At 35.8% G+C, this 15,841-nt stretch overlaps 1 pseudogene across 1 annotated transcript; it reads right to left on the bottom strand.

Moving 5' to 3' along the window:
- Positions 1–1,618: 1,618 nt before the first annotated feature.
- LOC124835794 (protein LIGHT-DEPENDENT SHORT HYPOCOTYLS 10 pseudogene) lies at positions 1,619–3,919 on the bottom strand (annotated as a pseudogene). Its single transcript, XR_015780908.1, has 2 exons — positions 3,065–3,919; positions 1,619–1,873 (listed from the first exon to the last, which is right to left on the bottom strand). The product of XR_015780908.1 is annotated as a protein LIGHT-DEPENDENT SHORT HYPOCOTYLS 10 pseudogene (transcript).
- Positions 3,920–15,841: the final 11,922 nt, after the last annotated feature.

The raw sequence follows: 15,841 nt of genomic DNA, 5'->3' as shown, positions 1-15,841 counted from the left end.
AAAATTACTACATTAGTAGACAGCTAGATCACCATTTTCATCATCGCCTAGTGATGAGAACTACCATTATTTCTTTCTATTTTCGATATAAACACACCCAAAGTCTCTAGCATTTGCTATAAAAGAACTATGTTTTTAAAGTAAAACATCACAATAAACCAAGGACGTTTTTTTCTATAATTTTTTTATTTATTTTATGCTACTATAGGCTAAGGTTTTTAATCAAGAAAATATTGTGGCTTTAGGACCCACTCTAACTGCATTTTTCGAAATTGCCGCACCACAACGGCACAACACCTAATGGACCTACTTTAATATTAATAGAATTGCAATTAATGCATTAAATCATGGATCGGATCTTTCAACAGAAACCCAAGCTTAAGGTCCCATCAACAACTAATTCACTAGTGTCCTTTGCAAAATTCATATCCTCATCAATTTTCTATCATTATATCAACAGATTGCTCCTATATACTAATTTCTCTTCATCCAACAAACACAACAATTTAGACTTTGATTTTTTTTTTTTGAACAAAAAAGTTTAATTTCACCTCAATGTTAGTGGGTCCATTTTTCCCTTTTAATTATTAAGTGCAAAAGTGAGTTTTGAAATTCACAACAATTTGTGTAACAATAACATGTCTACTATAAATAGAAACCTCACTCCAAGCTTACAAATAAATAGCAAGAGATTACAAACCTTGGCAAAATGTCATAGCTAGACAATCAATCACAGTCACATCACAATGCTATATGCAACTCTCTCATAGCATTGCAACAAAAAACACGATATAATTTGGTCACACACACTCACTATCTAGTTATAAATTGCTAAAGGATTGAGCTATAGCCTAATGTCTCATATTCCCCACCATTAAAGCTACATGTTATCATCAATATTTCAATTCCAATATAAAAAAGTAAATTTCAGTGGACGAACAACATGATTGACAAATAATCATATGCATATTTAATTTCTCATGGCTAGATCCCATTTATATAGAACACGGATCTATAGGTTTTGTAGGCAAAACTTTAGACCTAATCTCTAAGTATATAGCAACCTGAGTGGACATGTTTTCATAGGGATATTGTAACAGTCTTTGTAACGTATATATAATAGAATGTTTCTTTTCTTCGATCGGGTTAAAAAAAGTACCCAGAAATATGCCTGATATAGCTATTAGGAGGACGACAGTATCTAGCATCAAATCGATCTATATAATTGAAAGAAATAGTCTTAATCATTTAGTTAAGCAAATGAAAAAACAGGGAGCGATCAAGTCAAAGATATTGATTAATTAAACTGAAGAGGACCAAGAAGGTATCCAATGTTTTTTAAGGTTTCATCACTTGCATTATATGCATCAATTGTGGGACATCATATTACATATTTGTGGGGATACCATGCTTCATGGATTGTGAAAAAGTTAATTAGTATCAATGTTCGTGTCACTGCTTACCAACTAATTTCAATGTGTCTCTTTAATTTATTCAAATACACGTCCTATTTTGTATTTGCATAAATAACGAATCTTTAAACACCAGCAAAATCTGTCAAAGTTTCAAGATAATCAAAAGATATACCTGTGTTTGCAATATCATACACACTGCCAAAGAGAAAATTCAAGATTATTTTCATATATATATATATATATGCTTGATAGTGTATATATATAATTGAATACAATACAGGGATTCACCCCAATGTTAAACTCTTCGTCAACTTCATTCTAAATTCGCATTCGAAATAAAAAAAATACACTTCTTGAACCAGGGATACGCCTAGATAGTCGATTATGTTCCAACACTGCAGCTGAAGTTATATCCAAGACCTAGCAACAGATTCAGGATTTTGAAACAACTTTGAGATCTGAAATCAATTGAAAAGTGAAACACAGAAGTTAAATTCGTGCAACATGGACATATATATGTATATAGATCAGTCACACAATGGGGTTATGAACAACCCCTTTTGGGATAAAACTGTATATAAATATATAAATTTCCCTTAAGATGAAAAAAAAATGTAAAAAAGCGCAGGAAGATATATAGAGTGTGGCCATGGTGATTGTGCAGTGAGTTTGGAGTGTTAGCAGGTAGTGGAAAGACGATGCGATTTTTATGTACGAATGTCACATATACATATAACAGCACGAAAGAAAAGGACATTCATATGATGGGAAATGAGAAAAGAAGAAACAAAATTCGTTAGAATAAGACAAAACTTTATGAAGGAAAAGAGATTTTGGGCTCTAGCTGGTACGCCAATGAAATTTATAAACCACGAGCAGACAAGACTCTAGAAACAGCATCTAATTTTCCCACAACCATGGATCTTGAACCTTTTTCCCCAAGATATTTTTGTATATAATATAGTTACCAAGATAATATTTTCACAAATCAAATTTTAAATTCTCAAATTTCATATCATTGCAGTGGTTACATCTTGTGGAAGCCACAACAAGAGAGTACCATGAAGGAAGGAAGTAAGATCGTGCGGAAAAGCAAACTCTTATACAAGTAAATATATATTATATGATAATATACAGGCACAAAAAGACATATTTACGAAATGCAGAAACTCTATGGTAGCATTGTCTTGTTGCATGTGAGAGCGACAAAGAGACAATGGATGATGAGAGTGCATTAATTTACCCATTCTTCTACTGTATGCTCTTTCAATGTTCAAAAGAAACAAAACTGAGGTAAAGTGTATGTATTTACTGTTAGTACACAATTTATAACATGTAACTAGATACATACAATTTAGGGTTTTGAACTCCGTGAATTAGGGTTTAATGTAGAGTGAACTTATTACTGCGTTTTTTATAGAACTGTGTGCTGATGGGATAAATGATTGATGAATTTTCATTTTCTCAGTGCTGAAAATTCAAGCAGCAAACATTAACTACAGAGTGTATTGTTCAAAAACTACAGAACTCAATTGTTCAATTGTGTCCTTTGTGTGCATATAACAATCTGAAAGCTTCAAGTACCATCCTTAATTTTCCATGTGGGAAGAAAATCTAGAAATTAAAGAGAAGTGAGGAAGAAAATTTACCACATGGTCCTGATGAAGGGTAATTATATAGAACTTATAATATATTACTGCAAAGGCAAGTTTGAGGAGGTGTCTCCGTTGGGCTTGATAATGTTCCTCTTCTTCTTTTTCTTCTTGTAAGGGATTCCTCTAGCCTTAGCTTGAGAATCCCTGACCTCTCTAAGATAGACTCTTATGGCACCACTTGCGAAGGGATTGGTCTCAGGAAGGCCTCCATTTTCTTCATATGCAGCTCTCAATCTTCCAATGAGTGCATCAAGGCTTCCCCAAGCTTGTCTAAGAGGGCAAGTGCAGGGTCCAGGTGGCTCACTTTGCCCAAAGAACAAGCACCCTTGCAAGTGCACTTTGGTTTTCCCAAACTGATCCAAGTAACGAAGGAACTCAAGAACATGGCTGGAACTACACTGAGAAAGTGCCACAGGAGGCCTCTGATTCCTCAAGTACTGTCCAAAAGTGTTCCAATCCCTTCTCTTCTGAGACTCATAGCGACTCAGTGGTAACTGTTGTTGTTGTTGCTGTTGCTGATGCTGCTGCTGATTGTGATGATCATGATGATCATGGTGATCATCACCCCCTCCAGAGGCTCTTGATGACCCTTCTGCTACCTCCTTTCCCTTGCTGGACATGCCTGCTACTGACAAATCATTTAGTATTTCTTTTTGTGAATTGTGAAAGGGAAATTTTGGTGGGGAAGAAAAGAAGACAAATAGAAACACATAAACACACTGACACTCAATACAATAGCAGTGGAAGAAAATTTTATAAAAAAAGCATTAGATATATAAAAAATTTGGATATCACATCAAAGGGGTAGTGAGGGAACATGGCATGGGACCAATGAAAGTGCTTTAGCGCTTCTTTTTCTTCCTTCCCTACATTATTTCTTGCTTTAATGGTACTATTAGTATAAATCATGCTTTATTTTTTCCCTTATTTTTTTTTGTTATTGTGCTTCCATCATCAAAGCAATTATTATTGCGTAATTAGCACTAGGGTTAATAACTTGTGACCATTTAGTCACACTCTAGGTCGTCTACATTGAAGGCCTTGTTTGCCACCTATTGGCAATTTTTAGGGATTAAAAGTTAAACTCAATGGCTTCCGTAACCTATTCTATAACACATTTTGACTTGGTTAGGGAGTATGGTATCACATCTCTTTCACTCCCCACAACTTTTCAATCACATCGCCTCGTGCATTTTACTAATATAAGCAAATTTATGGCGCTCATTCAAGAGTTTGAACTCAAACACATCAACCATTGTTTTAGGTTATATATCATTTACACAATCCAATTTTAGTTACACTTCCTACCTAGGGGTATTTCGCCCTAATAACCCTTTTCATAATCAATTCAAATTATTATTTTTCACCATAAATTATGAAAAAAATTTGCTACTTTCTTTGCAAGAGTGAAACTTGCATGTTTCTCTAACTGGTTCATTAGGGGAACAAAAAATAAACGAAAGCAACGATTTTTAAGTGGAAGAGTGGTACGTAGTAACTTGCGCAATTGTTCGTAGTATTCGTCAACCACGCGCTGCTACGCGCACACTCTGAACTTGTTATATATTTTCGTTTTCTTTTAATTAAAAATCGAAGTGTACGTAATTTTGGATTTATTAAACTAGTTTCAAAACTGTGTCAGTAATATCTTCTTGAAAAATACGAACTTTTTTTTTTCATTCAAGATTTAAGAGGGTTTTAGTAGATTGCAACTTTGACAAGATTTTAACCACACAAGTATTATATATTGATAGTAAAATTAAATTATTTTACCAAAATATAACATTCACATTTTAATCAGATATATACAGTAACGAATAAGTTTTAAAATCACAAAGGCAGACATATAAAATATAAATATAGAGACATCCTCTTTAGAGGTACACAGGGTTGAAAGTCTAGTTAATCCATCATTTGAATTAGTTATTATTATTTTTTAATTAAAGCAAATTAAATATTTTAACAACTATGTATGATGTAATCATGTGATCATTCACAGGTGAGATCTCTCAACAAACACTTACACAGATATTTTTTTGTGTGAGAGTGAAAAAGTAAGTATTAATTAGTGAGGTTAATAATAAATTATATTGTTAAGATTAATTAAACAGAGATTGAACCTTTTTAAATAATGATGTGACTTCAAGTAATATTTAAATTTAGTCATTATGGTAGTCAAGATTTGTTCCTCTAACTTCGACATTAGATAATGTCTCACTTGTAAAAATAATCCTATCAACAGCACAGATACATTAAAGTTTATCTATAAAATCTTAACAATTTTGGTTTATATATATATATATATATATATATATATATATATATATATATATATATATATATATATATATATATATATATATATATGTAACAAATTATTAATTGTATCATAGTTATTATATTTTATTAGTTAATTTATTAAAGTAATTTAATGAATTAAATTATGGTAAGGATATGAAAAATTTCTATATAAATAATTATATAATTTTTATTTTTATTTTTCATCTTTATTAAAAGAGAAAATCAAAAGAGAATCTAAAACTAATGCTCTGCCGTTAGAATATCACATATCAATTAATCTATTTTATTTTCAGTGACCAACCTAAATAAGTTTCCGTTTCTGGTTTGAGTCGAATTGAAAATTGTTCTATTTATATAAAGGTTTATTGCTTATTAATAATTTATATTCATAATCTAACGTACAATTATATATTGATTATCTTCATGAAATATACTAGAATTTCAAACTTTTCGTGTATAATTTATTGATTATAATTGCTATTTCACCAATCAACTTCAGTTTATAACATATACATTAAAAAATATAAATAGATATATGAGCCAAAAGTTATATACATGTAAGTATTTATGTATCAGATGACCCCCAGACGGTACCAGCACCCGGGATGTCCGGTCGGACTCGAACACTTAACTCGGACGGTCATGACAGGTAGGTTTGTAGAGGTGATTAAGGTAAAACACCGATTAGAGGGTTGGGCTCGGAATTGGGCCGTGATTAAGGCCCTACTAATCATAGGCCCATGACCAAAACTATAAATACAAGTCAAAGGTAAGAGGTAGACAGATTCATTAATTGCACATTTATTGCGGCACTAAACAACCGATCGGACTTTTTACTGACTTAAGCATCAGAGCACCTTTAACAGGTACCCTTCCAAGCGCACAGGACGAACGGATAGAGACTAGTCGAAGGACAGATCGTGAGGAGACTGGACGGACGTGACTGAGAGCCCAATGATTTAGGTGACTCGACCCCATATAGGAACATTTTGGCGCCCACCGTGGGGCCGAGTACCTAAACCTAATGGTGACCACGAGAAACATGAGCAGTGAGGACCCGATCGAGATGATAAGGATGTTACAACAACAGATGGAGGAGTTGCAGCATCGACATGAAGCGGAGATGGTGGCCGTGCGGGCCGAGTGCTCAGCCCGCATAGCGTAGGAGAGAAGATCAGGGGTGGGAGACAAAACCGAAGAGGAGCATGGCAAGGCCGCTTAGGAAGGTGTTTCGGAGCACAGCAGCATGCCCGATCCTACCTGGAAACCGCTCGAGTCAGAGGTCGAGGAAGTAAGGTTAAGGCCGACCAAGAGGAGAGCGCAACCCTGAGCAAGCAGTTGGTGGTCAAGGTCGAGGATACCTCCGATCACCTACCTTTCGTCCAAGCTATCATGGATGTCCATATATCCGAGCATTTCGTCCAATCGTAGCTCAACATTTACGATAGGACGGCTGACCCTGACGATCATGTGAAGGCGTTCACTACCCGGATGACATTTCGGACCGGGGACTGGGCAATCTGGTGTCGGGCGTTTTCTTTATCCCTCGAGGGAGAAGCCCTAGAGTGGTTCAACTCTCTGCCCCCAATTCCATAGAAAGTTTTGAGGGCCTCAAGGCCATGTTCGAACGGCAGTTTGCTAGCTGCCGTTCCCAGGATTTAACCATCTTTGAATTGTCTGCCCTCAGGCAAGGTGATGACAAATTTATGAACACCGAAAAACGGCGCCAAAAACTTGTTTAACCCTCGGCAAGTATGACCGAATCGTATCAAGTAATAAACTCGGTAAGACCAAGTATCGTTCTCCCAAAGGACTCACGACCTAGTTAGTTATATGATTTGTTGATTATTTAAGACTTGCGAACAATTGATTATAGGTTTTAAATGCAAAAGACAATAATTAAACATGTATGCATGAGTTTGACAATGGAAAAGAGGAATACAAACACTTGAACGAATTAGATGGATGAGTATGTTGTTGGGGTTATCAATTTCATCTTATCCACTCTCATATACTTTTAGGAATTCATCATTCTTTTCATCAATGTTAATGCCACTCTCTAAATCACCTTGCAAGAAGGCCTATCCTTAATTACGAGTTCTACAATTCCTAGCATCCCTAATAATTAATTCTGAAGCACAGAAGCTTAAAGGCAACCAACCCTCATATTCCTATGTCTAGGCAATATGCTATTGGGAGAATTTCCCCGGATCTAGATTTCCCCGTACGTTCCCATATCGACAAAATCAATAATCATGACATCGAATGAGTTAAACAATGCATGCTTTGAGCAAAGAGGAAAAACCCTAACTAATGATGAAAGAAAGCATGTATCTCAAATAAGATGTTTAAACACAAATTCCATATATGAGAGTTTCACAAGATTACATAGATTCCCCAACAACAATACAAGGTTTAGTTCACGATATTCATGGTGAAACTAGATGAACAATAATGAAAGAATGAAAGATAGAACCCTAGAAAGATGAGTAGGTAGCCTGAGCATCGAAGATCTTCCTCCAAGGGGTGGAAAAGTGAGTGATTGCTTCGTCTCAGCCAAAGATACAAACCCTAGGCAGTCCTAAAGCTTATATACTATTCGTAATATTACGGAAAAGTGGGCCTAAGCCCAAAAGACCACCGCTCAGCGGTACCAGCGCGTAGTCAATTTTCCCCTCAGCTGCAGTTTCACCCCTCAGCGAAGCCAACGGGTGTTCCTGAGTGCCGCTGAGCGGTAAACTGCCGCTGAGCGGTACTTGCGGCTTCTCTTCTTTTGCACTTTTTGAGTTCTTTTCTGATTCCATCTCTATCCTTCTTCACATCTTTCACCAAATTCACCTTAAAGCCTGCATAAAACACTGAAATCAAGCATAAACCTGTCCAGCTCTTTTATTTCCAAAAATATGAACAAAAGCATGATTTCAAGCTAGTTTCTGAGTGTTAAAGGTTGCTTTTGGTATCAATCTTAAGCATGAAAATAATTGTTTTTCAACTGTTATCACAACTCCAAACTTAGAACTTTGCTTATCCTCAAGCAAACAAAATGTAACTCAATCTTCTACCAATCAATACAATGGTTTACTCCATTCAAAAATCCTCTTTTCAAGATAAGTAAAGACTTCAATTAAGCTCATGACAAAGACTTCAATCAAGACATACACATGCTTTAGTGTTCACAAAGTCACTTAATATCCTACAAATGTTATTTTTCATGAATGATCAATCAACTAAGCATAGATGTTCATGTGCTCATGGAATATTTCCTCACTAGGTAAAGTGTTTCACTCAAACACAAGTGTATAAGGGGTAATCACTCATTCACTCTACTATCACAATGTCACATGAATTTACTTTGCCTTTCATTTAACCATAATCAAATACATTCACAAGCATGCATCATCACAAGGACTTTTCAATGGCTTACAATGTGGCTGGGCTAACAAGAAAATTGGCTTTTCTAGATCACAAAACCCTTGAGTTAAGAGAATCATATAAACACAATCATTCTTACTTTTCCCAAACTTTCTTTTGCATTGAGCTTTGCTTTTTCTTTTCACATACTTAATCCTTAGCTCTTAGCTCAATGCTTTCAATTTCCCTTTCATAACTTCCCAGCAACCCCAAACTTGAACATTTGTCAATACCACAAAATATTTTCTACTTAACTCAAGGTAAAGCTTTTCAACAAGGGTTTTCAAATCATGTTCAAGGCTAAGGTTCAAATGATAGAACACATAGTATTCTCTTTTAGTGGGCTAAATTCATGAATTTGGCTAATAAAAGGGTTACCAACAAATGACCTTGATCATATGATGCAAACAAGCAAGTAATTCAATTATAGAAAACCTGGGCAAAGTCATTCATGGTTTCAAAGTAATAACATTCAATCACATAAACTCTGGAGCTCAAAACCTCACATATAAGCTCATTCACATTTGACATACACATCCTACTTAGTATCACAATCACAATCACAACATCATGCATTTGTTCATAAAGCTTGTGAACCACCTGTATAAGCATGTAATGTGCACATCTCAACATCAATCAATATCAAAGCATCATTAAGCATTAGTTAGCAAACAATCACAATCATAAGCAAACCATCATAACAGACAGAGTTTCCAATTGAGTATTGATGGACAAATTTATGAACACCAAAATATGATGTCACAAACTTGTTTTCAATCGGCAAGTATGACCGAATCGTTCAAGTAATAAAACTTGGTAAGACCAAGTATCGTTCTTCCCAAAGGACTCACGGCCTAGTTTAGTTAGGTGATTTCTTAATTAACTAAGACTTACAAACGAATTAATTGAGGTTTAAAATGCAAGACAGAAAATAAACATGTATGCATGAATTGTGATCAATGGCAAAAAACAAAAGATAAACACTTTCAATGAAATTTATGTATGGATATGTTGTTGGGGTTCAATTTCATCTTATCCACTCTCATATATTTTAGGAATTCAACGATCAAATCACCATTGTTAATGCCACTCTCTAATGTACCTTTCCAGAAGGCTTCTCCCTAATCACGAGTTCATACAATTCCTAGCATTCCTAATGATTAGTTCATAAGTTCAGGAGCTTAACGACAACCAATATAAAATTGGGAGAAATTCCCCGGATCTAGACTTCCCCGTACGTTCCCGTATCGACAAAACCAATAATCATGCATCGAATGAGTTAAACCATGCAAGCATTAAACAAAGAGGAAAAACCCTAACTAATGATGAAAGAAAGCATAAGTCTTAATTAAAAGATGTAAACACAGATTCCATATATGAGAGTTTCACAAGACTACATTGATTCCCCAACAAACATAAAGAGGTTAGTTCACCATATTCATGGTGAACCTAAATGAATTACAATGAAAGAATGAAAGAGATAGAAAAACCCGTGAAAGAGAAGAGGAGAGCTGTCACCATCTCCCAATCTACCCCAAGGGGTGGAAGAGAGAGTGTTTGCTTCGTTTCTGCCAAAGATGCCTAACCCTAGGAAACCCTAAAGCTTATATATCATTCGTAAATTACAAAAAGTCAAGTCCAAGCCCATTAAAGTGCTGCTCAGCGGTAAAATACCGCTCAGCGGTGAGTGCGTGACTTGTTTTCTCCCCTCAACGGCCATTTTGCCCCTCAGCGGACCTCACGTGACTTCCAGAGTGCCGCTCAGCGGTAAACTGCCGCTGAGCGGTGACTTCGGCTTCTCCTTTTTGCACTTTTTGTTGTCTTTTCTGATTTCAACTCTCTCCTTCTTCACTTCTTTCACCAAATTCACCTTAAAACCTGCACAAAAACACTGAAATCAAGCATAAACCTGTCCAGCTCTCTTATTTCCAAAAATATAAAGAAAAGCATGCTTTCAAGCTAGTTTCTAAGTGTAAAGGTTGCTTTTAGTGTCAATTTTAATCATAAAAATAACAGTTTTTCAACTGTTATCAAGTATCAAACTCTATTCTAAAAACAAAAGTAAATAAGTTCAAAACACTAGGTTGCCTCCCAGTAAGCGCTTGTTTAACGTCACGAGCCTGACCCAAAATTTCAAGGATCAACCAACTGCATCATTGTGGACAAGTGTTGCACTTCTCCCCCTAAATAAGGCTTGAGACGTTGACCATTCACCATCCAGCTTTTCTGTGGATCATCAGCAGCTGGATTAAATATTTCAATTACTCCATGTGGATGCATTCCTTTTACTACAAATGGTCCTGACCATTTTGTCTTCAACTTCCCAGGGAATATCTTCAATCTTGAGTTGAATACTAGTACCTGTTGCCTTGGATTAAAGACTTTATTTACCAACTTCCTATCATGATAAAATTTAATCTTATCTTTGTAAGCCTTGGATGAATCATATGCATGTAACCACATTTCTTTCAGCTCCATAATCTGCCTTCTGCGTGTGCCTTGAGTTTCATACGGATCAAAATTCAAGAGTTTTAAAGCCCACAACGCTTTATGCTCCAACTCTACTGGTAAATGACATGCTTTCCCATAGACTAATTGAAACGTTGATAGTCCCATGGACGTCTTCATTGCCGTCCTATAAGCCCAAAGAGCATAATCCAGTTTTAGTGACCAATCCTTTCTTGATGAAGTCACTATTTTTTCCAGGATCCTTTTTATCTCTCTATTAGATACCTCAGCTTGTCCATTGGTTTATGGATGATAAGGTGCAACTACCTTATGTTTCACTCCATAATGTTTGAGTACTTTTTCTAGCTGATAATTGCAAAAATGAGATCCCCCATCACTAATTAACACTCTTGGAGTTCCAAAACGTGAAAATATCTGCTTCTTCAAAAATTTAATTACCATGCTAGCATCATTTTTAGGACAAGCTAATGCTTCCACCCATTTACTCACATAATCCACTGCTACCAATATATATTCATTGTTGAAAGATGGAGGAAAGGGTCCCACAAAGTCAATACCCCAACAATAAAAAACCTCAACCTCTAAAATGCCTTGTAATGGCATCTTATGACGTTTAGTAATCGTCCCTGCTCTTTGACACTTATCACAATTTCTAGCATGATTATGAGCATCTTTAAATAAAGTTGGCCAATGAAACCCTGATTGAAGAACTTTTGCTGCTATTCTTTCTCCATTAAAATGTCCCCCATAAGGTGAATCATGACAATGCCAGAGAATTCCTTCTGCTTCTTCATTTGTCACACATCTCCTCAGAAGATTATCTACTCCAATCTTGAACAAATAAGGATCATCCCAGACAAACTGCTTGGCATCATGCAAAAATTTCTTTCTTTGTTGCCAAGTTAAATCTTTTAGCATAACCCTTGCAGCTTTGAAATTAGCCATATCAGCAAGCCATGGCCTTTGCTGAATATACATGAGTGCTTCATCTGAAAAAGATTCCCAGATCTCTGATTCCTTGCTAGTGACCTCCTTGTTGACTAACCGTGACAAATGATCATCAATCAAGTTCTCACTCCCTTTCTTATCACGGATCTCCACATCAAATTCTTGCAAGAGTAGTACCCATCTAATCAAACGTGGCTTAGAATCTGGCTTTGTCAACAAATATTTGATAGCTGCATGATCTGTATAAATAATCACCTTAGACCCAATTAAGATAAGGTCTAAATTTCTCTAGAGCATACACTATAGCTAGAAATTCTTTCTCTATAGTAGCATAATTCAATTGAGCATCATTCAGAACTTTGCTTGCATAATAAATTGGATGAAAAATCCGCTCTGTTCGTTGGCCAAGAACAACTTCTATTGCATAATCACTTGCATCACACATTAGCTCAAAATTTTTATTCCAATCTAGAGCTACAATTCCTGGAGCTGACACTAATTTGCTCTTCAATATGTCGAAAGCTGTCAAACATTTTTCATTCATCACAAAATGAGCATCCTTCATAAGAAGATTACTCAATGGTTTAGCAATTTTTGAGAAATCTTTAATGAATCTTTTATAAAATCCAGCATGACCTAGAAAACTCCTGATCCCCCTTACATTTGTTGGTGGAGGCAGTTTCTCAATGACTTCTACTTTGGCTTTATCTACTTCAATCCCTTTAGCAGAAATTTTATGTCCCAGCACAATTCCTTTGGTTACCATAAAATGACATTTCTCCCAATTAAGAACAAGGTTTGTCTGAAAACATCTTTTAAGATTAGTATCCAAATTCGCCAAACACCTTTGGAAAGAATTTCCAAAGACTGAAAAATCATCATGAAGACTTCAATGCACTTTTCTAAGAGATCTGCAAAAATCGCCTGCATACACCTTTGAAATGTAGCTAGAGCATTACATAATCCAAATGGCATCTTTCTATAGGCAAAGATACCAAAAGGACAAGTAAAGGTTGTCTTCTCTTGGTCTTTTGGATCTACCACAATTTGATTGTATCCAGAATATCCATCTAGAAAGCAATAGAAAGCTTGACCTGCTAATCTTTCTAACATCTGGTCCATGAAAGGAAGAGGAAAATGATCCTTTCTAGTGGCTTTATTTAGCTTCCTGTAATCAATGCACATTCGCCATCCAGTAACTGTCCGAGTGGGAATAAGTTCATTCTTATCATTATGAATTACTGTCATTCCGCCTTTCTTTGGAACCACCTGTACTGGACTCACCCATTCACTGTCAGAGATTGGATAAATGATACCAGCTTCTAAAAGTTTCAACACTTCTTTTCTAACCACCTCCTTCATTATAGGGTTTAACCTTCTTTGTGGTTGAGCACTCGGTCTATAATCCTCTTCCATAAAGATCTTATGTATACAATAAGTTGGGCTAATACCTTTAAGATCTGAGATTGACCACCCAATCGCTTCTTTGTTAGCTTTCAGAATTTCTATCAACTGTTCTTCTTCTTGTAGAGACAAAGAGTTACTGATGATAACTGGCTTTTTTTCATCTTCTTCTAGAAAAACATACTTCAGATGTGCTGGTAGTCTTTTTAATTATAGTTTTTTTGCTTTGACTTCTTCTTCCTTATCAATTATTTCAATCTTTGTATCCTCCACTGGAATTTTTTTCAATGTTTCCAAGTCCATCAGACATTCTGCAATTAATTTCTCTTCTCCTTCATCTAAATCTTCACGAGCATCAATAAGAGTTTTCTCTAATGGAGAAACATACCGCACCATCCTTTCTTGCATCATACAAACTTCATCAAGTTCGTCAAATTGAAAACATGCTTTATCATCATTCGCATATGTCATGGCTTTGAATACGTTAAAGGTGAGTTCTTCATCATGAACTCTCAATTTAAGCTTACCATTCTCCACATCAATTAAAACTCTAGCAGTCTTCATAAAAGGTCTCCCAAGAATGAGAGGTACATCACTATTCCCTTCCATCTCCATTACAATAAAATCTACTGGGAATACAAACTTGTCAACCTTCACTCAAACGTCTTCAACCACTCCATATGGATATTTAAGAGAGCTATCTGCTAGTTGAAGAGCCATTCTGGTAGGTTTGATTTCCAAACCCTCAATTGTTTTACACATAGATAGCGGCATTAAATTAATGCTAGCTCCCAAATCAATCAATGCTCTACCAACTTCCAAGTCTCCTATGGTGCATGGAATAGTGAAGCTTCCTGGATCTTTAAGCTTAGGAGGTAATTTCTGTATGATTGCACTGCAGTTACCCTATACCTTGATAGTTTCCTTCTCAATGTATTTGTTTTTCTTTGTAAGAAGTTCCTTCCAAAATTTTGCATATGACGACATCTGTTGCAATGCTTCAGAGAATGGTATAGTAATCTCCAGCTTCTTAAACAACTCCATGAATCTTTCCAACTGTTTTTCTTTCTCCTTCCTTGAATAGTTCTTTGGATAAGGAAGTGGTTTTTCAAACTCTCTTTCTTTTTGTCTCTCATCTCTCTCTTTTCTCTCTTTTTCTTCTTTCTTTTCATCTTCTTCTTCTTTCTTTTTCTCTCTCTCAACTCTTTCTTTCCACCCATATGTTTCTTTTTCACTCTCATTTTCCTTCTCCTCTCTTTCTTTTTTTCTCTCCTCTAACACCTTACCACTTCTGGTCACAATGGTTTACACTCCTTTCTGATATTACAATTTTTCATCTTATCAACTATTCGCTCAATATGGATCTTCATATTTTCAAATGCAACTTCCACATTCTTACAATAGGATGCATTCGTCTTCAAGAATTGTTGGAAAGTCTCGTCAAGTTTTGTTGTCTTCCCGGATGGAGTAAATTGCATTTTCCATTTTTGCTGCTGCCATTGAACCATTGAAACATTTTGTATTTCTTGTGGTAATTGAGAAAGTTTCGTAATTACTTCTTCCAACTGTTGAGAAATAATTTTATTTTGAATAAGCAGGGCATCATTTGATTGTAGCAACTCCTTCTAACTAGGATCTCCTCTTTCACTATTCAATTCATTATCATTAGTAGCCATGTTTTCAATTATTTCTGTAGCTTCCTCTGGAGTTTTCCATTTGATATTTCCTCCAGCTGAGGCGTCAAGCATCACTTGGTTTGTGAACCAAGACCTCCAAGGAAGATTAGGACTACTTCCACTTCGTCAAATCCATGCGTGGGAGTCTTTCTTAATAGGCTTTTATATCTGTCCCATGCATGACCTAGTGATTCCTCCATGCCTTGCCTGAAAGATGAAATATCTTGCTTTCCTTTATTTACCTTTGATTGTGGAAAGTATTTGTTCAAGAACTTTGTCACCACTGCTTCCCACTCTGTAAAGCTCCCTTCTGGAAAAGAGTTCAACCAAAGCTTAGCGTTGCCTCCTAATGAGAATGGAAACAGGCTAAGTTTGATTGCTTCGTCAGGCACCCCATTTATCTTTACTGTATTGCAAATCTCATTAAAAGTTGTGAGGTGCTCATATGGCTTTCGTGAGACAACCCATTAAATTGGTTACTCTTAACCAGTTGGATTAATGTCGGTTTCACCTCCATATTAGCTGCATTGACCCTTGGTCTTGTTATGCTATTGAAATGCTG

Source organism: Vigna umbellata, chromosome 7 (genome assembly GCF_029865625.1).
Source record: "Vigna umbellata cultivar VRB3 chromosome 7, Vumbellata_1.0, whole genome shotgun sequence".
NCBI lineage: Eukaryota > Viridiplantae > Streptophyta > Magnoliopsida > Fabales > Fabaceae > Vigna > Vigna umbellata.
This window is presented reverse-complemented; position numbering and strand designations above follow the sequence as displayed.